Here is a 24,982-nt window from a genome sequence, read left to right on the forward strand (position 1 = left end):
CTCATTAGTCTACTACATGATACATTGTGAAATTATTCTACTACAGGGATATCTGTGCCTGTTTTCTGAGAGTGGGAGACATTCCCAGATTATATACTTGGATCTGTGTCTCAATTAATATTCTGTGGCGCCAAAATTTGAACACTTTAGTCACTATGAAATCAAAATGGACAGTTTTTGTTGTTCATGGAATATTGCCTTTATTATGAATATAAATTTATTCATACATATTGATTTTTTTAAGTCCTGTGCCTTAGTAATCTTTAATCAAAATAACATAATGACTTCTCTTCTCTGATGACGAGGTGTTTACTGGCAAACCACAACCATCCAATCAATTCACCACAGACAAAATCAAGACAACATTTGTTCTTGTTTTTTATATACAGTGGCATGAAAAAGTATGTGAACCCCTTGCAGAATCTGTGAAAATGAGAATTATTTTAATAAAATAAAAGGGATAATACAAAATGCATGTTATTTTTTGTTTAGTACTGTCCTGAGTAAGATATTTTACATAAAAGATGTTTGCATTTAGTTCACAAGACAAAACAATAGCTGAATTTATTAAAATAACCCCATTCATAAGTATGTGAACCATTGATTCTCAATACTGTGTGTAGTTACCTGATGATCCGCGACTGTTTTTATGTTTTGTGATGGTTGTTCATGAGTCTCTTGTTTGTCCTGAGCAGTTAAACTGAGCTCTGTTCTTCAGAAAAATCCTCCAGGTTCTGCAGATTCATCAGTTTTCAAGCATTTTTGCATATTTGAACCCTTTCCAGCAGTGGCTGTATGATTTTGAGATTCATCTTTTCACACTGAGGACAACTGAGGGACTCAAACACAACTATTAAAAAAGGTTCAAACATTCACTGATGCTCCAGAAGGAAACACGATGCATTAAGAGTTGAGGGGTGAAAACTTTTGAATTCAAATATCAAGGTAAATTGTACTTAATTTTTCTGCCGGGAAACATGCAAGTGTCTTCTGTTGCTTCCGAAGGGCAGTACTAAATGAAAAGCAATGACATTTAAACGAAATAAGAAAAATTGTGACATCTTCATCCTGTTCAAATGTTTTCACCCCCCGGCTCTTAATGCATCGTGTTTCATTGTGGAGCATCAGTGAATGTTTGAACCGTCTTTAATAGTTGTGTTTGAGTCCCTCAGTTGTCCTCCATGTGAAAAGACGGATCTCAAAATCATTCAGTCACTGCTGGAAAGGGTTCAAATATGCAAAAGATGCTTGAAAACTGAAGAAGTTTTGGGACCTGGAGATTTTTTTGAAGAACAGAGCTCAGTTTAACTGCTCAGAACAAACAAGAGACTCATGAACAACCATCACACAACATAAAAACAGTCGTGGATCATCAGGTAACCACACACAGTATTGAGAATCAATGGTTCACATACTTATGAATGGGATTATTTTAATAAATTCAGCTATTGTTTTGTCTTGTGAACTAAATGTAAAAATCTTTTATGTAAAATATCTTACTCAGGACAGTACTAAACAAAAAATAACATGCATTTTGTATTATCTCTCTTATTTCATTAAAATTATTCACATTTTCACAGATTCTTCAAGGGGTTCACATACTTTTTCATGCCACTGTATATTTTTTATTATGGTTGCGAACATTACAAAGATGCCATTAATGATATACAATTTTGTATATAGTAACATGTATCAATATTATGTACAATGTCATTTGGACATACAGAACAAAAAAATATATCAATAATTGCAAACAGAAAAAGATAAAGAAGAAAGAAAAATTAGCAGAAGAAAAGAAAAAAAGAGGGTAAGATATTAATTTACATTTCAATTAGAGTATACAAATTAAAGTCATTACAAATTGAGTTTGGTCTTATTGCTTTCTTATTTACAGAGGATGAAATAGTGTTAAGGTATATTTTAAATTCTTTCAAAAAAACAAGAAAAAATGGTTTGTTATTAGTGAATTTACATTTATGTATATAGAATTTGCCAAGAAAATAAATGTATAACAAAACAAGCTTTGTTTTTATTAGAATCCGAATCAAAGTGGCCAAAAATAATATCTTTAAAAGTTACAGATATATCTTGTTGGATATTAACTTTAATAAATGTTTCAATATCTTTCCATAGTTTACATTTGTTCTTGTTTGAGAAGCCGTTTCACTTGGATATACGTCACAATAGGGAAGAAAAGGCTATCGCAAATCTTAAAAGTCACTCTTAAAAACACAGCAAAACGTACCAGTTGGCATGCATTTGACTGCAAACACTATTATAAAATGTTAAAAAATTATAAAAAAAGAAATACTGTTGAGAACAGGATCAGGACGTGGTTCTAAACAGTTGTCGTCCTCATGATTCGACAGTGTCAGCTCAATGTGCTCTAAACGCAAGGCTACTTTAACCTGTAATATCGTCTGGCGTCCATGAGATCAGGCACAGAGAGAGATTACTCTGGAGCGAGTGACCCTTCCCTCTGGATTTGAAGTTTTCTGGATTACTTATATAATATATCAGAGCTAGATTTGTCTGGAACAGGCTAAACTGAGTAGAAAATCACTTGAAAGTGATTTTGTGTGCATGTGGGGGTTGGGGGGGCGGTGAATATTTTTACATGGCTAGCAGGATTTATTTGGCAAAATGAGGATCTTGCATTAAATTGAATTAATGCATTTATAATTACAACTAATACTAGACAACACTCTCACTTATATGACTGTGTCAAAAACATGATGCACAGCAGGCCCAGACAGCAACATAGTGTGGTCCAGATCCGGCCCACATCTGGTACATGTGGATTACACACGGACCGGATGCAGGCCGGATCTGGGCCGACACTATGCTGCTGTCAGGGGGGGTTTGACCACATATAAAATAAATCAATAAATTATTTGATTAAACTATAGATCAGTTACATGAAATGTCCAAAAGATTCACTAAAATTTTTATGTTGCATACAGTATGAACAATACAAATTATTACATGATGATTATATCAGTACATTGTATTTAAAAACAAATAAATTATATATAATTTTCACATATACTACAGTTAGGGCAGATGTGGCCTCTCACCCACAACTGAGGTGCCCTTGAGCAAGACACCTTAACCCCCAATCGCTCCCCAGGTGTCACAGCAAAAATGGCTGCCCGCTGCTCCAAAGTAAGTGTCACATCGTTTATTTTGTATTATTTTTGAGCAAAGTGCCATTTCAGTCGATGTGCCTGATAGCCAGTTCCACAACAAATGTGGCTAAAGCTATCGTTGTCTTAGAGAAGAGATGTCCATCATCTATTTTAAACCTTGTTTATAACCACACGTTTGTAAAGAGCAGTGTGAAAGTTGATTGTCTTGAAAACTGTACATTTTCTGTAAAGACAATACATTAAAAACATTTATCCACTAGCCGTTCAGAAACATCCAGTGTCATTCTAAAAGTTGTAACTTCTTCCTGAGTCTCTCCATCAGCGTCCAACTCTGGTTTGAACAATGTAAGGCTGAACACTGTTACTGACAATCCTCATTTTGGCTGCGTGAGATTCTCCCGCTTTGTTGTTGTTGAGCAACTGAAGTATGAGCTGTTAAAGCTCCTCCCACTTCTGGAGCAGCAGCTCATTTGCATTTAAAGGGACGCACACAAAAACAGTGATGTTTTGGTGGAGGTGGAATGAAGGCATACAGCAGAAGGAGTGAAAATCCAAATGCAATTTAATAATGGTTATAATCCAAAGTCTCAGTCTATACCAGGCAGAGGGTCAAGCACATTTAATCAGTCCATACATACACTCGATGAAGGGCAGACAGGAATCCACGATTCAGGAATAACAAAACACAAAAACTGCTCGAAATGCCAACAGAAAAATCACAACCAAAACTGAAATGTCCAGGAATAACAGAGTCTATGGAAACAATAAGGGACGAGGCTGTTATCTGCTGGTACTTAAGGGTCTGACAGATGTAACAAAAATGGTGTGTTTTTACTCACACCAAAACAGGGGCAAATTTGACAAGCTATAATAAATGATCTGTGGGTTATTTTGAGCTGAAACTGCACAGACTCATTCTGGGGACACCAGAGGCTTATGTTACATCTTGTGAAAAGGGACATAATAGATTTTTGAAGAAATCATTCTAATATGCTGATTTTCTGAAAAAAAAAAGGATTTTTTGAATATAGAAAGTTCAAAAGAACAGCATTTATTTCAAACTGAAATCTATTGTGACATTATAAATGTCTTTACTGTCACTTTTGATCAATTTAATGTGTCCTTGCTGAAAAAAAAGCATCAACAGTGCAGCTACAATGAGTATTCAGGTATTAAGACGAAACCCTAAAGTGCCAATAAAACGGATACACACATAAACACTCATAAGAAGAAACATAAAGCGGTGAGAAAAGCCCCTTAAAGGATTACAGCTGCTGTGCTTTGTGGAAGCAGATGTGGAGTGAATATGATCACTGAACAAACAAGGTGACAGGTGCGCGAGGAGACACTCGTGTGGCTGAGTGGTCATGATTAAAGAGTGTTGTTTCTGTGCTAAACGCCATTGGTTGAGGCAAATACAACAGTTTTTAATACACCATTCATCTCATGTGAACGCACAGAAACACTTCTTAACTGAGTGCACCTTTATCAGTAGTGTGAAGTATCAGGTAAATAAAGACTTCTTGAGGTACGAAGACATACACCATGCATGAGTTTTTATTTATTTGTACTCACTCACATTGAAGTACACAAAATAAATAATTACTTTTTCCCTCTCATAGATAAAACACACATTCCGCCCCATTTACTTCTATAATACCCTTACACACAGAAAAGCCATTACAGATCTTCAAATAGCTGCAATATGTTAAGAGCTCAGCGGTTGGTCTGACCTCCAGCAGATACTCGGGTCAAGGGCACACACACACAAACACACACACACACGCTAAATCATCAAATCCCTGGCAAATATCCCCACCCTCCCTTAAAGCCCTTCATATAAGCATCACACATGCGCATGCTTTACACTCTGAAAAATAAAGGTTTTTTTTGCAGTGATGCCATAGAAGAACCATTATTGCTTCCCCCAAAAAACCTTTCAGTGAACAAAAGAACCATTTTAAAGAACCTTTTTCCACTATTGTGGAATGGAAAGAATGATGTTAGATATTCGTCATGGAACCATCAATGCCAATAAAGAACCTTTATTTTTAAAGGATTAGTTCACTTTCAAATGAAAATTAGCCCAAGCTTTACTCACCCTCAAACCATCCTTGGTGTAAATGACTTTCTTCTTTCTAATAAACACAATCGGAGTTATTAATAAATATCCTGACACATCCGAGCTTTATAATGGCAGTGAACAGGACCAACGTGTATGAGCTGAAGAAATGAGGCATCCATCCACATCAATCCATGATAAACGTACTCCATGCGTTAATAAAGGCCTTCTGAAGTGAAGCGAAGCGCTTGTGTAAAAAAAATATACATATTTAACAAGTTATGAAGTAAAATATCTAGCTTCCGCCAGACCGCCTTGCATATTCAACATACAAAGAAAGTGTAAAACTCTTGTAGTTTAAGAAGCTTACGCTACGTCCCAATTCAACTTATGGAAAAAGCATAACTAACCCGACACCAGTTCCTCTTTTTTTTCTCGTAAGTTGAATACAGAAGGAGGTCTGGTGGTTTGCTCGGATGCGTCAGGATGTTTATTAATATTTCTCCGCTTGTGTTCTTCAGAAAGAAGAGTTATATACACCTAGGATGGCTTGAGGGTGAGTAAAGCTTGGGCTAATTTTTATCTTAAAGTGAACTAATCCTTTAAGAGTGTAGCTGGATCAGTGAAATATGATGAGTTTTAAATGTTCTTCATTTCTGTTTTTTCATTTATGCTGCTGCTGTTGTGTCGAGTGTAATGAATGCAATCAAGTGGAAAGAATCAACATGATTCTGTTTCATTCACAGAGACTTGCAGTGTCTTTCTCAAGGGAAGCTCTACGTTATCATCCCAGCTCCCTCACAACTAGGCAACCAGCATCCCAAATGTGTCCTCAAATCAACTCCACAACACCAGCTGGACTAAACTGGCCATCCAAGAAACTACATGAAAATGGTAATGAAAACAAGATTTATTCCTTTACTGAAGAAAATTTGAGTGGTGTTTGCTCATGCAAAAATTCATCACATTATATACACTGCCCTCCAAACGTTTGGAAACACGCCTGGCAAAGTGTGGTTTTGGACAATATCAGCTTAAATCCTTATCATTTTTTGGTGCAAATACATTAAAGTAACTTGACATTATCATTGAAGACCAGCAATAATAATTTTCATTTTGATTACATAATAATGGCAATATATACATGCCAAAGTCAGACATGTCCCTTTGCCAGCTGTGATGCCTGGTTACTGGTTTAAACTTGGCCCAGGTTTGTAAAAGATTTTTTGGTCAGCACACCTTAATAGCTTCAACAACTGATTGCCAATTAAGTTTAGAATACAATGAACCAATCAGAACCCAGTTTAGGTCAGATAGATGCTAATGGTGGATATTTTGAAGAATCGAAAAAAAAAAAAAAAATTCTATGTATAAACTGTTTATGTAACAAAATATGTTTTTGTAGTTAGTGTTGTCCCTTATCAGTGCAAAATTATCACAAATTAAAAAGGATTCATGCCAATATTGTCCAAAACTCCACTTTTCTAGGGCGTTTCCAAACTTTTGGAGGGCAGTTTATATATATGTGTGTGTGTGTGTACATATACAGTATACTCACGTAAAGATATATATATATACTATAAAGCAGATTTCAACTGCCTTATTTTTTTATTTCATCATAAAATGCAACATATAAATATGTCCATCTTTATCTGCATATACGATTATATACTTTATAGCAAATCTCAACTGCCTGAATATTTTATAACTATTATCACCCAGCTTATTTTAAAGTTGGTTATATAAGTATGTAGGCCTACTAGTCTATATAGAAAATCTCAGCTGCTTCATCATTTGTATCATTGCTAAATGTAAACTATATTATCGCTATATTATAGCTCTACTCTGCTACATGCAACTATAAGGCTTGAAGATATTAAGGTATTAAAACCAACATCATGATTTTCTGTGAAGCTGCTTTGAAACAATGTGCATCGTGAAAAATGCTATATTAACAAATTTGGCCTATTTATAGGGACCAGACTTGAGCTCTTTTGACTTATGCCAGAACACAGATCAAAATGCTAAATGTATACAAATATAGAATTGTTTGTGGTGAGTTTTGCACAGAATATGGAAAAACATCAGAAAATGTGAATGTTTTCATGTTTTTATCCCTTCCTTTCTCATATGCCTTCCCCTGCACTGCTCACAATCATTCTGGGAAAATGGCAAAAACAGTTCTGCACACACACACACACACACACTGAAATGTTGAGGCATGTTGGTGGACTGTCCTGCATGGTTCAAACGGTCAGTTCTCTCTGACTGACACGTGAGAGTATAATTACAGCTGTTCGGCTCCATGCGCCTTAGATGTAAATCCCCCCCCCCCCCCCCCCCCCCCCAAAAAAAAGAGGACGCTGACAACACGTCCACAGACAAGACAGACCCGGTTACTTATGATATTAAACAAAGCCCCAGCTTTCAAACTGTGTCGTTTTTAAAAGAAATTCAAAAAAGAAAAAACGTTTTGTGGCTCTTTGAAGTGTCGTGACAGATTGCTGGCTCGTGAACCGATCATCTCTTCCTACTAGTTCATTTATAGCATCAAATAAACATGAATGAACATGAGAAGGAATGTTGTTTCAAACGCGGAAAGATGTCAGTGCGCACCATTTTTCAAGTTCAAGTCCACCAAGGACTCCTTTGTCCGACAAAATGGCGGATTCTGCGTTATGATTGGTTAGATCGCTTGTCAATCAAACTCCCAGTGAAGGCTCAATTGACATCCCCAGAGTTTAACATCACTTCCCATAAGTATAACTGGGTACGCACTAAACACACAAACACACACACACACACACACACACACACACACACAAATGTTCCTGAGACAGATGTCCAGTCTGCTTTGTCAATGTTTATCCTGATTGAAAGAGAGAAAATTAAGCTCTACTGAATTTTAATTACCAGAGAGAAATGACATGAAATAAAGCAAATGAGAACAAGATCTGATGATTTTAGATCAGCACAAATACAGACCAAATACTTTTAACTAGCTGTTGAAAAGAATCTGATAGCTGTATATAACAAATGTAATCAGTAATTTAATGTTAATTTAATGCATTCATTATTTTGATTAACTATTAAAATGACCACAATAGTCACTACTCCATCCAGTTATTTTATTTTTGTACATTATTTTTGTTATTTAAATGGCTTACACACTAAGAGTGGTACTTGATGCCCACTCAGTGAAACCATTCACTTGTGTACCGAATCTTCTCAACTGCAAGCACATTATCTGCTTTACACTCAGTTTGCAATTGTAAAACAAACTTTTTGCAAAATACTAATCACAGTTCTCTATATTGTACAGGTGCCGTGATAAAGAGATAATGTTATTCACTTCACCTGTCAGTGGTCATAATGTTATGCCTGATCGGTGTATTAAGTGTACTTGTACATTTTGGTCCTTGTTTTGATCATGAATCGTGTGAATACTGCATAGAATGTTTTTTTTTTTTAAGTCTGTCATAATTGAAAACAGCTTGAAACATGAAGGGACAAAGATATTATTGTAGAATTAAGGACAGTGTCTGTAAATCTTCAGTAAAAGTGGCTGCGTAACAGAACACAATAAGGCCGTGAGAGTGAAAACACAAATGAAGACTTTATATTACGCTTAAATACTGAAACAAAAGGCGTAACAGCATCCTTTAACTGAACCGACAGACCCGATTTTGATATTTGAAGAAAAGAATAAACTAATTGAGAAATGCTGACTGTTCATATTAAAGCTTTTCACTGACAGCAGAAAATGAAGGTGGTGTCTCTTTAGGAGATTTTCCGAAACCTTTTGTCAGCAGATTGGGTCACTTCCTGTCTGCATGTAGTTTAGGAGATGATCAGTGTCCTCAGATTCAGACCCTGGTCTGGGTCAGTGCTGGTCTGAGACCTGGTCTCTGCTGGAGTGGAGAGGAGAGCAGTCGCTGACCCCATTCTGTGTCTGACACGGCCATGTGTGTGTGATTAAGTTTGTGTGAAGGGCTAACGTGTCGGGTTGGCATTAGCGTTAAATATGAAGCTGGCAGACACATGAAATGTATGTTATTATAGTTTTTACATTTTAATGTAGTTTTTTTTTTTTAATTTTCATTTCAATTAGATATCACGTTGGTTTAGATTTTGTAGATTGAGTTTAGTTTTATATTTTCAGTATATTTTTATTTATTGTTTATTAGATTTTGTTTTATTTATTATTTTTAATTAAGTCTTATTTTTAGTAGTCAAGTGTTTTTCTAATTTGAGTTTAGTTTTATATTTTCAGTATTTTTTATTTATTTTTTATATTATATATTTATATTATTCATTTTTTTTTTTTTTTACAAATATTCTTATTTTTAGTATTATTAATTTGTAATGTGTTTTTGTAGTTTTAGTTTGAGATTTTCATCATATTATATTTCTTTATTAGATATTTCATATATTATTCATATTTTATCATCATATTTATTTACTAATATTATTATTTTTAGTATTATTAATTTGTAGTCAGGTGTTTTTCTACTTTCAGTTTAGGTTTATATTTTCTGTACATTTTTATTTATTTTTTTATATTCAATGTTTTATATATTATTTTTTGACTAATTTTATTTTTAGCAGCCAAGTATTTTTCCAGTTTGAGTTTAGTTTTAGATTTTCAGTATTTTTATTTATTTTATATATATATATATATATATATATATATATATATATATATAATTTTTTACTAATATACTTATTTGTAGTATTATTAATTTGTAGTGTAAGTGTTTTTGTAGTTGGTTTAGTTTTAGATTTTCAGCATATTTCTATTTTTTATATATTACATATTCTATATATTATTTATATTTCTATTTTTATAGATTACATATTTTATATATTATTTATATTATTTTATTTTTTACTAATATTCTTATATTTAGTATTATTAATTTGTAGGTGTTTTTCTACTTTGTTTAATTTTATATCTTCAGTATATATTTTATATATATATATATATATATATATATATATATATATATATATATATATATATATATAAATAATAAATGCTAATTATTTATTAGAACATTTATTTATTATTTGATTTTGTATTTATATTTTTATATTTTATATTTTTCATTTGTAGTCAAATTAATTTGTGGTCATTTGTATTTTATTTTATTTCATTTCAGAGTCAAATGTATTTTAGTTCAGGCTCAATTTTTTTTTTTTTTTGCAATTTTTTTTTTTGAGCAATAGCGTGTGTTCATGTGTGTGTTCAATGATTGTGGGGTTCATGCTTTGCTGTCATCATCCCTTGTTTTGTCTGGTCATGTGATTAAAATGTCTCCTTGATAAACCTCTTTTTGCATGATTGCTTTATCCACGGCTTCACGGGACGTCCGGCCAACTCTCATTAATGGTCAGTGAATTTCTTTGGAAAACCTTCACGTGTGCGTCAGAGATTTCAACTGAATTACACAGAAATGTCCATATCTCTAATTAAAAACAGGGCTGCTGCTAAACCTGAAATGTTCCATCCCAGCCGTCCCCTACAGACCCAGATATTAGGATTGTTCTGCTTCTGAAATTCATCCGTAAAAACATTTCTCATACATTTAAAGCATCACTGCACAATTTTGTGGTTTAAAATAAAAAATCAGGCTGTCAAAATGAAAATCATTTTATCAGCCTCATGACATTGCAAACCCACAGAAAATGTACAACAACTAATACATTTTTATGGTCAGACAAGGTGGAAATAGCTTAAAATAACAACTGCACATTTTCACATTCTAACATTATAATATTGGGGATATAACAGGTAGTACATTGAGGTAAATTTTTTTATTTTAAAGCCAATAGTAAAAACCAAATGGTGTTCACGTGAAAATGTTGAGAAATCAGAATCAGTGTTTATTTTGTTGTTTTGGAGCAGGACCTCAGACATTAATAAACCAAATGTACTGACAGTGATCCACGGCATATCAGTAATGAGCTTTAGTCCTAATGAGACTATGGCAGTGATGCCGCTTTGGCTTCTACAGAGTTTTATCACTGATTGACTGCTCAGCTCAGATGCTTTTTATCCTGCTTTTTTCTTAACGATATACTGTATCATATTTAATATGCAAATATCTAAAGACATTAATATGATCAAAACTGCTGAAAAACCTGTTGCACACAATCTACGACGTTTTCTATCATCTGATTGATCGCTTATACTTTTTTAGTAAAAGGCTTTTTAGTATCATTGTAAAATGTCCACCTACACCTTTTGCTGTAAAATCTTTAACAATTTTTATAAACACAAAAATTACTTTTATTTTATTTGTAGCATTTCGATATGAACACTTAGGTTTACTTGATTATCCATACTTTATTTTTTTTTTTTTAGAAAAATCATGTTAAAATGTGACAATCAAATATGATCTCTCAGTATTTTCAGTAACATGTATTTGGTCATCTTTTAATCATCATTTTATTGCATTACATTATATTTTTTTTACCCCCACAATTAAAACTATGCAGAGCTTTGATCATAAAACTATGCATTTAAATAATAACAATAATTAAATAACATCTTTGTCATGTTCAATTAGCTTTAGTTTATGTTCAGTTAGTTTACGCACACACGTGAAACAGATGACCAAACCACAAATGGATTTGACAGCTAAGTTTGCTGCGGTGGCTCGTATGAGCCACAACTTTTTGGAATATACAGAGTGTTTCTGTTGCCTCTCTATCACCAGCCCCTTCGACAACGAAACCCTGAAGTCTTTGTTCTGTATCGGGGCTAATACCACCACCCAGTAGACTTCCCAGACACTACAGGAGTTGACTGGAAGGAGGCCGTCATCAAGTGTCTGGAGAGCGTCTACTCCCGATCCGGAATACAGCCGGATCCAGAGCCAAGAATGAATCTGACCAGGGGTGTGAGCCTGCGACACTAGCAGCTGAGGGAATGCTGCCAAAAGTGGACACTGAGGACTGCCTGATCAATCTCAGTACTGAGGTATTGCCTCCCACCCTGCACTTTGTTCAACATCGCTGTTTTAAGACAGCACTAAGAACTATATGGACTATGATCAGTTTGTTCTGAGTCATCGCTATTTAAAAACAGCACTGAGACCGTTTCATTGACCTGTTGGGAATTGGAGTTACTGTTATTGATCACGTCAAGCTTACCTCTAGCACCATCACTGCAGAGCTCAGCCAGTCCTCCAGCCCTGCTTCTGCTGGATGCCTGCAGCCCTTTGCCTCCTCTGGGTACGCCTTGCTGTGACGTCGAGCCTCAGATCGTACAACCACCAGCAGCGCCTGAGCGAGAGGATCCTGCAGCTCCGCCTCCGGCTTCTGATTCCTTCACTCCATCTCAGCTCGTCAACCTCTCGGCTCCGCATTGGCTCCTCCCACCTTGGGCTCCACCAGAGACCCTCGACCTTGCTCCACAAGGTTCACTCGTCCCACTGGCTCCACCTTGGTCAGTCATCACTCTTCTTCCGCCACGGGCTTGCAAGCTGTCCCCTGCGCTCCCGTCTCTCCACCCCTACGGCTACAGTGGGCTCCACCTCAGATGCTCATTGTGGCAGCTTCGCCAAGGTCTCCAGTGGCAGCAATGTCACTCGATAACATCAGATCTCCGCCCTTGAATCCATAGGCCTCTTCTCCGTCGGTCATCCCCCAGATGTCGTCAGTCACACTAACATCTTGGCTACTCCTTTCCTCGACTCCTTCTTTGCCATCTCCTTTCATCATCCCTTTGGCGCCACCTCGTTCACCTCCAATACACCCACCGTCCCTCTCTCTCTCTTTTCATCATCTGTTACAGCGCAAGGTCGTGCCGTCCCGGCGGGGGGTGAACTGTCACAGTTATGTTCAGTTAGTTTTAGTTTCTGTTTTCACGGACTGTTAGTTTGAATTAATTAATTTCTGTTGTCCTTTGTTCCTAATTAACACCAGTATTTAGTAATCATGATTACCTTGATTATTGAGTAATTCTGTTCAGCTGTGTGCAACTTATTATCTTTTGTATATAAGTTCATGTGATTTGCCTTTGAGTTCATTCCGGTCATGTTTACAATTAGATTGTGTTCTACTACCTTGTTTTTTGTTGTGGATTATTAAACTTTGTGTCCCAGACAGCAACATAGTGTGGCCCAGATCCGGCCCACATCTGGTACATGTGGATTACATGTGGACCAGATATGGGCTGGATCTGGGCCGTCACTATGATGCTGTCAGTGGTTGGAACTTCATTCATCTTTCTCTTCATCTGTCTGCCTGCACACACGTGTAACAATATAGGGAGATTTAGAGTGACAACTGATATTTATATGCACCTTATTCAAGTAATCAACTATACTGTTATAAAGATCTCATTGATTTTCATTTCAAGCTCTCAGAATTTCATCTTGGACATATACAAATCAGCAAATGCACCAAATTGCATATTTTTGCTCAGTGCTAAACTGTAAGCTGTATATTCTCATTATATCATACTATATAGGACATAAAAGCCTGATGTATCAAATATGATACAAAACATAACACGTATGTAAACTTTTTTCCTGTATGTTTTTCCTGGCTCAATAAACTGTAACATTTAAAAAATATATTATTTTCTATATCAGGCCTTACAGAGTTAAGTTCCTCCAAAGCAAAAAGTATATCTTAAAGCAGCAGCTGCCTGTTTTGAACAATTCCTAGATGTTCATGTAAACGTGCATCTCACACACATTGCGGACAGCTGCTCTGAATGCAAAGACAATGACATTTCTGCACTGAGACTTGTTTGATTGACAGCTCTCTGCTTATTATTAAATATAGGCCAGCTGCGCACAGCACAAATCCCCAAATGATTGCCTTTCGGGTGTTTTTTCGCCCCGCGCCATTGGCTGACCGCTGGCCTGATTTCCACTGATCTGCATGTGCGAGCATGTGAGACAGTACTTAACACACACAAACTCCATCTCTCTCACACACACTCTGAGTTCAGACAGACACAAGATGCAGCTGTTATCCCGCTGTGCTCTTTAGAAAGCTGCTGGTCTGTCTCTCTCATCCACTGAGCGCTCGCTCTCCATCATCATCAGAAGCTCTTCTGTCAAAGACAGAATGCGACGATTGTTGGACAGCAGCTGGATAAAGTTTGGACCAGCGGGAAGAGATGACTGGGTTTCGGGGTCTCCTTCACCACCTACTGTGGAGCAACGGCTACAGGTTAGTGAGCGATCCCTTTAGACAAGTCATTAGGAGAGAAAATGACAGATTAGACCACAAATGTTCTTTGAGGCACAGAAAAACTAAAACTAAACTACCATCTTAATAGTAAAGGTTCTTTATTGGCATCAACGGTTCCATGGAGAACTTTTAACATCCATGGAAACTTTCCATTAGACTAAAGTTTCTTGATAGTGGAAAAAAAGGTTATTTAGATTATTACAATTTTCCCTACACTAAGTCAAAATGTTTCTTTTAAGAACTGTTCACTGAAAGGTTCCTTGCATGGGAACCAAAAATGGTCCTTCTGTGGCATCGCTGCAAAAACAACAACAACAAAAAAAAAATCATTTGAATCAGTTATTTCTAAGAGTGAAACATAATGAAAGCTAAATTGAAAGGACAAATTGAAAATAATAATTTTCAAAATTATAATAACCCTGATCTGCAGTACTTTATGCCTTTAGTCATTCAGTCATTCAGTCATCCAAAAGTGGGTTTTCGCACAGCAGTGTCATAAAGAACCATTTTGGGTTCCACAAAGAACCTTTCAGTGAATAGTTCTTCTAAGAACCTTTTTTCCCCTTTATTCTAAAGAACATTTTTTTCCTCTATAGAACCTTTTACGCATTGGAAAGGTTCTATGGATGTCAATGGTTCTTAATGGGACCATTGATGCCAATAAAGAACCTTTATTTTTAAGAGTGTATATTATAGTCGAAGTCAAACTCAACACATTTGTTTTGTGCTGAATTTTTTTTGAAGTTTCAGTTGTGATTTACATCAGGGTTTATTTGAGGTGACACAGTGGTTTGGCATAAACAAAGGGGTTTTAAGCACTAAAATATCTAATCTAGCTGAAAAGCAGCATTATGTGATTAGCGTTGGTAAAACGGTGGAAGAAGCAACAGATTTTGGGATGCAGTCCAGTTGTGGCGGACACACTGGTTCTGGATTAGAAAAGCAAGGGTGCTGCATACTGATTTGGTCAAGAGATGAGTCAAAACATTCCAAAAGAAAGCTAAAGAAACCTGAATGAGGACAGAAAAGTTAGAAAAGTTACTGGATCCATTCATAGATCCTTCTTCTGCATTTATAGTTTCAGCAAAGAAACAATCTGATTAGACCATTAGCGCCTCGCTCAAAAATAATATTAATATAATAATTCGATATTTTTCGTATTTAATACTTGACTCTTCTGTAGTTACATCGTATACTAACACTGCCGGAAAAGTAGGCTGACATGTCTAGGAACTATACTCTCATTCCGGCATAATAATCAAGGAACTGCTGCCGTACCATGGGTTCAATATTTTCAAAAATATTGAAACTCTTTGGTTATTTTTGAGCGAGATGCTAACGGTCTAATCAGATTCAATTAATTATGCTAAGCTATGCTAAAAGTAGAGATCGGCTGAATGGATTTGAAAATGGCAAAACTCAACTGTTTAACTCTAGGGGAGTTGGAAAAGAAGCCTATTTTCAAAAAAAGTGGGTAACACTTTAGAATACTGATCCTTCATTAATGAATAACTACACAGGAACAAATGAGTAATGCATTATTAACACTCTAGTAACTACTATTAACTATTAACTTAAGTCTTTGTAAACTGTTGAGGTTTTTGTATGTTTTTGTACAGTAATTCCTTATGATGTATTTGGTAACACTTAAGTAATTACTAGTGGGCTAGTATGATCTTCACTTTAGAATACTGATCCAAATAAGTAGTAGTTCCTTTAGAAGGATGTAGTAACTCTTGAGTTATTACTATCCAATACTTCACAAAAACCTCAAAAGTTTACAAAGACTTCAGTAGTTATTAGAGAGTTATCATGCTTTTCACTTTAGAATACTGATCCAAATAATTAGTAATTCCTTCTGAAGTATTTGGTAATACTTCAGTCATTACTAGTGGGTTACCATGATCTTCACTTTAGAATTAATTATACATTATGCATCATTCATGTTAATTATAAACCTGTATATAGTAGTTCTTAGTAGTTCTCTGGGAGGAATGAAGAAAACAGTAGTTACTTAGCTAATAGTGAACTACCACCTTCAACTGAGCACTATTACTTACTAATTCATTCATCAGAGTTCCTTGTTTGTTAATAGTAGTTACTATAGTGTTAATAATGCATTACTCATTTGTTCCTGTGTAGTTATTCATTAATGAAGGATCAGTATTCTAAAGTGTTACCAAAAAGTGGAGTGTTCCTTTAAGGGTTTTTTTTTTTAGGACTATGCAGGCCTTCAAAAATGTTCAAATTCAACATCCTGTCCTTAATGTCCCTTTAGGGTTACCACTGGAATGAGCTTTCGACGGAAAACAGCGGGAAATCGGAGCTTGTCCTGTATGTCGTTCTCCCGTTTGTCACGCTTATCGTGTTTGCTATCGCATTTGTCCTTCTTTACCGAAGATTCAGACAGAACAAGCTCGGACTGAACAACATCATCGCACTGGACCTGCAGGACCCGGAGCGCAACGCCGAGATTCTGTCGTCACTCACCGGGAACGCGGAGCGACTAAACAGCACGAGCTCGGACATGTCTGACGGGGTCTTCCTCATGGTCTACCTCCCGCCACCCTACGAGGACACGTTGACGAAGATCACGCGCGCTGCCAGCCTCAGCAGCGGAAAAGACGTCGAGTCCATCAAGATCGAAGACCTCGAAGCCAAACTGTGTCCGGAGCTCAAGGCGAGCGGGGAGTTTGTCTGAGAAAAGACCAGTATTGAGACACCAGGGCTAGTTGTCACACATGGAAAATATCACAAGGGCTTTAAATCTCAGTTACACACATGCTTATTTTCTCCAGAACTGGTTTGTCGAATTCTAACCTACGAACTAAAACAACGGCGAAAAACGTAAAGGTATGTGCCTAACTTTCTAAAAATATACCTCAAGTGAGAAATATTCACTTGAGTAAAAAGTGTGACAATTAGCCTCGGTCCTCCCTACAGCGACATCATCTGAACCAAGTTTGGCAGGATCTTTCATACTGTAAGTGTAAGATAATAAAACAACAATGTATTATACATTGTCATGAGAGTTAATCTTTGTGCTTATACAGTAGTAGGCTATGTGTTAACAGGAAGTAATCACCATGTGTTTTACTTTTAAATACTGCCTAATTAGACACACTTTATGTTGTAATACAATTAGTAGAGAATACTAGAGATCTGTCATTTAACATGCCACTTTTTATATCTGCATGACTGCATCAGTCCTTGTTCGTATTCAAACATAAGGCACAGTCCTGACAGGATTTCATTATCATCGTCAGTCATGTCTTCAAGTATTCTAATAAAAACAAGTCTTCAGTATTTCTAATAAAGACAACAATAAAGACCACTAAGTGTCACTGTACTTTTTTGCCCAGTTTCATGTAATATGTCTTCACATCTTCTCTTAGCCTAGGCCTGCACTGGAAAAAAAATACAAATACTGATGTTCCTAATATTATATTTCACTCAACATTTGTTGAAAACATTTTATATATGTTATATAAACATTGTGCACTGTAAAAAAAAACAAAAAAAAACAACATCTTAACTTGAGTTATTCTTTTACATTGACTCAGTTAAGTTGCATTTACTTGACAAATTTAGTTATTTGAACTTATAAAGTTTATTTGGAATAACTTTAAGAAAGTAAAGTGAACTTTTTTTTTTTTTTTAAGTTTTCAATACCACAAATTTGAATTAAATGAATTTGAATTAAAAAGTTCTCAACGAAACATGGCTGAAAAATTTGAAATAAAATAATTTAAATAATTATTTTATTTCAAATTTTTCAGCCATGTTTCATTGAGAACTTTTTAATTCAAATTCATTCCTACTGCAAATAATAATTAATCTGATGATAGCCACTGAAACATCAACTAAATGAAATCTCTCAAGATCTCAGCAGAGGATGATAAAACAACTATTTTTTTTTTCATTTATTTATTTATAATTGAAAATAATATTTTTTTAGTCACCATTTAGGTGAATAGTGTTTCCTTTAGTTGTGCTCTTGATCCTTGTATTTTCCAATTAAATTTTTTTTTTGGCTGTTTTAACACTGTTTAGAAAACTCGCTTGTTGTGTTAAAAAAGCCAGAAAACAGATGCTTGTTACTTATTAATGATATAAGCATCATAAAGTTGTTTCAATGATCACATCTGAAACCATAGACTATAAAAGAAATATGGGCGTAATGTCTGTGACCTCACCCGTAGATTTCTGAAGAGCATTTTTGAAGCGAAAATGAGGCCACTGCCATCATACACAGCAAAATCCCCAGAGTTAAATAAACTCTGCTAAGATTACATATGGTCCCTCTCTGCTTAGTGTTAAAGTAACACTGAAGCAGAGTTATGATTGAGCATTAGTGATGAACAACTGCTGTTAACAAGCAGAATCACTGAAGAAAAACACAAGAACTACAACTGACTTCAGCCACAGCCTTAGATGAAATCAACTGAAGATAAAAGACATAAAATCTCTCAAGATCTGATTAAACAATTGGACAAACAGCATGTTATCTCATTAACTTTAGCTCTGCTTCAGTGTTATTTTAACTCTATGTAGAGAGGGGCCATATGTTCTCTAAGCAGAGTTGATTTAACTCTGGAGATTTTGCTGTGTAGCAGCGTGTCACCGCACGTCACTCCCGGATAACTGAAAATGGGCAAAGAGGTGAGATGTGGTTGGAACTGAGGTGCCTGATTGCTGGCAAAAGAGCTATTTATCTATCTTAGATACTATCTAAAATATTAATAAAGATAAGTTATATAATTTGAAATTTTACTGTCAATATACAGTGTCTTTTTTACGATATAGATGCTCCAGCACCAGTAATTGTAATTTATGTATAATTGTAATTATTCTTTCTGCTGATCTTGTGATATTGCAGCTTTTGCTTCAGCAGTGTCACGACAATCTGACCATTTGAAGAAATAAAAACATGCTGGACAGTAAGTTTTGAACTACAGTATCAATCAGACAAACACTGACATCAAGAATCAGCATATGAATCTCAGCAATGGTGACAATCAACAAAAAGCTTCATGCTGCAGTGCATTATTATATTAGTTAAACTTTTTGTTAAGATTGTGTAGCCTATAGGCCCTATTTGAGAATATGCAAAATTACCATTATAACAAACATCTACAATTCTGTGAAGCCATTCTGTTACGGTGAGCAAATATTGCTGATTTTTGTATGTAAGACACAATCTAATTAGCCTAATTTACATTTTTAAATGAATGAATGGGCACAGAGATTCAGGACCTCAGTTTAACGTCTCATCCAAAGGATGGTACTTTTTGACAGTGTAGTGTCCCCGCCACTATACTGAGGCATTAGGACCTACACAGACCACAGGGTGAGCGCCCCCTGCTGGCCTCACTAACACCTCTTCCAGCAGCAACCCAGGCCCTATTTACACCTGGTATTAAAGGGATAGTTCACCCAAAAATGAAAATTCTGTCAGTAATTACTCACCCTTATGTTGATACAACCATGTAAGTCTTTCTTTCATCTTCGGATCACAAATTAATATTTTTGTGATTAAATATGAGCGTTGGAATACTCCTCCATTGGCTTTAAGGGGGCCCAAACTTGTCCGTCCAGAAAGTCAGTGAAGAAAATGTTTAAATAGTCCATGCCACTACAGTGGCTCAACCGTACGTTTCTCAAGCGACGATAATACTTTTTGTGCGAAAAAAAACAAACAAAAGAACGACTTTATTCAACTATTCATTTTCTCTCTTGTAGGCCTCTGACGTTAGTTCACGAGAGCTCCATGACGCATGCGCGAGAACTAAACTGACGACGGTCTTCTTCTACTACTACTTGTTACTGGCTGCTCACTCCTTAGGAGTATTACCGCCACCTAGTGTTCAAGATGAAGTGCTGGCATAGCCGGAAGCGCTAAACTTTGTTTACAAGCAGGTGAACGCGCGCGCTGTATGTAAGCTATTGAATTCGACATTGATCGTGCTTTTGGTCTCACTCTAAGTAATTGTTTACAATGGTTAGAAAGTGTGCATTTCCTGGATGTCCGAATCGTGAAAAACTAACGAGTAAATGTAAAGGTGCCTTAACATTGCCACAAAATGAACGGCTTACCTTTCACCGTTTCCCATCAAATGATCGTGAGCGACTGAATCTATGGCTGCGGGCTGTTCAACGGGATGTTAATTTACCGATTAATTTCGTCAAGCACATGAAGTTGTGCAGTGAACATTTCTCTCCAGACGACTTCAAATCAGTTCAACAAAAAAGATTACTGAAATCAACAGCTGTGCCCAACTTGTTTATACAGACCAACAAAGTAAGTGGAAGCAGTATGTGGTAACTGTTAAAGTCATGATACACTCATTTAGTTTTGTCTTTATTTGTATATGGCTATATATTAAATAAAAACAAACATAATACATGATACAGGTTCGAATAAATAAGGTTGGTTAAAAAAATTCAAGTCTTCATCTACGTCAAAATCTGCCGATATATTTACAAATAATGTTTTTTACATACGCGTTCACCTGCGCGTTCACCTGCTTGTAAACAAAGTTTAGCGCTTCCGGCTATGCCAGCACTTCATCTTGAACACTAGGTGGCGGTAATACTCCTAAGGAGTGAGCAGCCAGTAACAAGTAGTAGTAGAAGAAGACCGTCGTCAGTTTAGTTACTAAATAGAAACTATTGGCTCTCTCTTTTCCAGCACATTAGATGCAGTCGCTCCTTTACGTCTAAAGAAGATTAGGGAAACTAATCCAACGCCGTGGTATGATGAGCACACTCGGGCTCTAAAACGAGCTGTGAGAAAAGCTGAACGTAGTTGGAAGAAAACAAAACTAGAAGTTTTTCGCCTTTCGTGGAAAGAAAAAATGATTAAGTACAGAACGGCTATAAGAAATGCTAGATCTACTTATTTTTCAAATCTCTTAATAGAAAACAAACATAATCCTAGGTACTTATTTGACACAGTGGCTAAATTAACTAGAAACAGAGATTCAACTGCTGACATTTCCAAAGAGCACAGCAGTAATGACTTTATGAACTTCTTTACTTGCAAGATTGACAATATTAGAGAGAAAATTATAAACATGCAACCGTCTACAGTTTCGCTTCAGACAGTGCACTGTAGTGTCCCTGAGGTAAAACTAGAATCATTCGCCGCTATAGGAGAGGAAGAATTATCTAAACTTATCAAATCATCAAAATCAACAACATGTATGTTAGACCCAATGCCGACTAAACTACTGAAAGAAATGCTTCCAGAGGTCGTAGGTCCACTTCTTGATATAATTAATTCATCGTTAACACTAGGATACGTGCCAAAAACTTTTAAGCAGGCTATTATTAAACCTCTTATTAAAAAACCTCAACTAGATCCGAGAGATTTAGTAAATTACAGGCCAATCTCGAATCTACCTTTTCTGTCAAAGATACTAGAAAAGGCAGTTTCAACACAACTGTGCTCCTTTTTAGAAAGAAATGGAATCTGTGAGGATTTCCAGTCAGGATTTAGACCATACCATAGTACTGAGACTGCTCTCGTTAGAGTTACAAACGATCTACTCTTATCATCCGATCGTGGCTGTATTTCTCTATTAGTGTTATTAGATCTCAGTGCTGCTTTTGACACTATCGATCACAACTTTCTTTTAAAAAGACTTGAAAACTATATTGGCATTAGTGGAATTGCTTTGGCATGGTTCAAATCTTACTTATCTGACCGTTATCAGTCTGTAGTAGTTAATGAAGAGATGTCGTATCGATCACAAGTTCAATATGGAGTACCACAAGGCTCAGTACTAGGACCGTTGCTTTTCACTCTGTACATGCTGCCCTTAGGAGAGATAATTAGGAAGCATGGTGTTAGTTTTCACTGCTACGCTGACGATACTCAGCTCTATATTTCCTCGCGCCCTGGCGAAACCTACAAATTCACAAAACTAACAGAATGCATAGCTGACATTAAAAACTGGATGACAAGAAATTTCTTATTATTAAATTCAGAAAAAACTGATATCCTAATCTTTGGACCAAAAACTTCCTCACGAAAAAACCTTGAATACTCTCTAACACTTGACGGGTGCTCCATTAAATCTTCGTCCTCAGTTAGGAACCTGGGTGTGCTCTTTGATACCAATCTTTCATTTGAAAGTCATGTTTCTAGTATCTGTAAAACCGCCTTCTTCCATCTAAAAAATATATCTAAATTACGACATATGCTCTCAATGACAAATGCGGAACAGTTGGTTCATGCATTCATGACCTCAAGACTACATTACTGTAACGCTCTACTGGGTGGTTGTTCTGCTCGGCTTTTAAACAGACTACAGTTGGTCCAAAATGCGGCAGCTAGAGTTCTTACTAGAACCAGAAAGTATGACCATATTAGCCCAGTTCTGTCAACATTACATTGGCTCCCTATTAAACATTGTATAGACTTTAAAATCTTGCTACTTACTTATAAAGCTCTAAATGGTTTAGCTCCCCAATATCTAAGCGAGCTCTTGGTGCATTATAGTCCTTCACGTCTATTGCGATCTCAGAATTCAGGCCAGTTGATAATACCCAGAATATCAAAATCAACTGAAGGTGGCAGATCCTTTTCCTATTTAGCACCTAAACTCTGGAACAATCTTCCTAGCATTGTTCGGGAAGCAGACACACTCTGTCAGTTTAAATCTAGACTAAAAACACATCTCTTTGCTCTTGCATACACATAACACATTATCAATACATTAACATTTTTCAAATCCGTTAAAGGATTGTTACGCTGCAATAATTAGGTCGGCCGGAACCGAGAACATTTCCTATAACACTAGATATACCTGTACATCAGAATAAGAATGGCATCTACGCTAATATCAGTCTCTCTGCTTATCCTGAGGTTTGCCGGGTGCTGGATCCAGGCCGTATCCAGATCAGATGGAGAACCTGTGTCTGGACCTGACTACAACGTAGCCCAGGAGACAATGGGCCTACAGATCCAGTTCTGGCTGCATCTATAATTCAGATTTTTAAATCTCCGTATCCGCTTACATATATTTATATATAATCTATTTTTAATCTCTATAATAAAAATGTATAATTCAGATTTTGATCTCCATATCCATTTACATATATTATATATATCTTCCAAGGGGTTTTTTCCCTCCTAGGACTTTTTTCCCAGTGCTAGCACGCTGGGTTTTTCTCCTAGGGGGTTTTTTCCACCCCTGGGAGTCAGCCGACATTGGCTTAATGTAGCACCATCTTGTATATGTTACATATTACCACGCTTGCTTGTACAGCTTATTTTTAACCATTTCTCTTTTTTCTGTGCTCCTAATATGTAAAGCTGCTTTGAAACAATTACAAATTGTAAAAAGCGCTATATAAATAAATTTGACTTGACTTGACTTGACTTTAGTTCTCGCGCATGCGTCATGGAGATCTCGTGAACTAACGTCAGAGGCCTACAAGAGAGAAAATGAATAGTTGAATAAAGTCGTTCTTTTGTTCGTTTTTTTCGCACGAAAAGTATTATCATCGCTTGAGAAACGTACGGTTGAGCCACTGTAGTGGCATGGACTATTTAAACATTTTCTTCACTGACTTTCTGGACGGACAAGTTTGGGCCCCCTTAAAGCCAATGGAGGAGTATTCCACCGCTCATATTTAATCACAAAAATATTAATTTATGATCCGAAGATGAAAGAAAGACTTACATGGTTGTATCAACATGAGGGTGAGTAATTACTGACAGAATTTTCATTTTTGGGTGAACTATCCCTTTAAGATGCGTTTTGGTCGATCGAATTACAAGTGGACAAGGGAAAAACATACCCATTTGCACCTTGTTTTAATCCATCTCTCTTGTCCACTTTTGCCCACTTCTGTCCTGATTTCTTCGAATGAAGGGTCTATGGTGGGTAAATGTATGTTTTTTTTTTTCAAATCTTTAGATCTAATGGATGAAATAAGCTCACGCAAATGAACGCAAAAGGAGACAGAGAAAAACAGAGAGCAGCAGCTTTCGTTTCTGCTCTGACAGTCGTGAGACCACGCTAAACGCTGTGTGTGTTAGAAATCAGGAATGGTGAAGAACATGTGCTTTGTATTTTTTTCATCTTTTTAAACCAAACTTGGGTCTTCAGCTGACAAAGTTTAAATCCCGTCTAGTTAGTGCGCTTCCCATAATGTTTAAGCATCAAGTCAGTAGGTGAAGAGTTTGCGGTCTTTTGTGGCCGTTTGAACACATTCGACCACATGAGCTTTTCCACTATGAAAATAAACCGGACAAATGTGTTTTCAACTACATGTGGAAGTGGTCGAATGTGGACAAGCTCAAAATGTTTTACACCCCATTTACAGTACACCACCACAACTTGTGGTGATGTGATCATGTGATGACACAAATTTGCACCTTAATCATAACCATTTTGCCTTTCACACACACCACAAAGACAGAAAAATAATGAGACAACGGCAAATGTCCTCTTCAGATATAAGTTTTAATCAAATCTCAGAAAGACATTTAACAAAAACATTAAAAACCACCATCATTAAATCCGGTAACACTTTATAATAACTC

General features: G+C 36.2%; 1 protein-coding gene across 3 annotated transcripts in view; it reads right to left on the bottom strand.

The window, feature by feature from the left end:
* LOC125271747 (NACHT, LRR and PYD domains-containing protein 12-like) overlaps positions 1 to 24,982 on the bottom strand; it is a 1,137,836-nt gene that overhangs the window by 1,073,327 nt on the left and 39,527 nt on the right. The window lies entirely within an intron of this gene.

This window comes from Megalobrama amblycephala, linkage group LG7, assembly GCF_018812025.1.
Source record: "Megalobrama amblycephala isolate DHTTF-2021 linkage group LG7, ASM1881202v1, whole genome shotgun sequence".
In the NCBI taxonomy this organism is placed as follows: Eukaryota; Metazoa; Chordata; class Actinopteri; order Cypriniformes; family Xenocyprididae; genus Megalobrama; species Megalobrama amblycephala.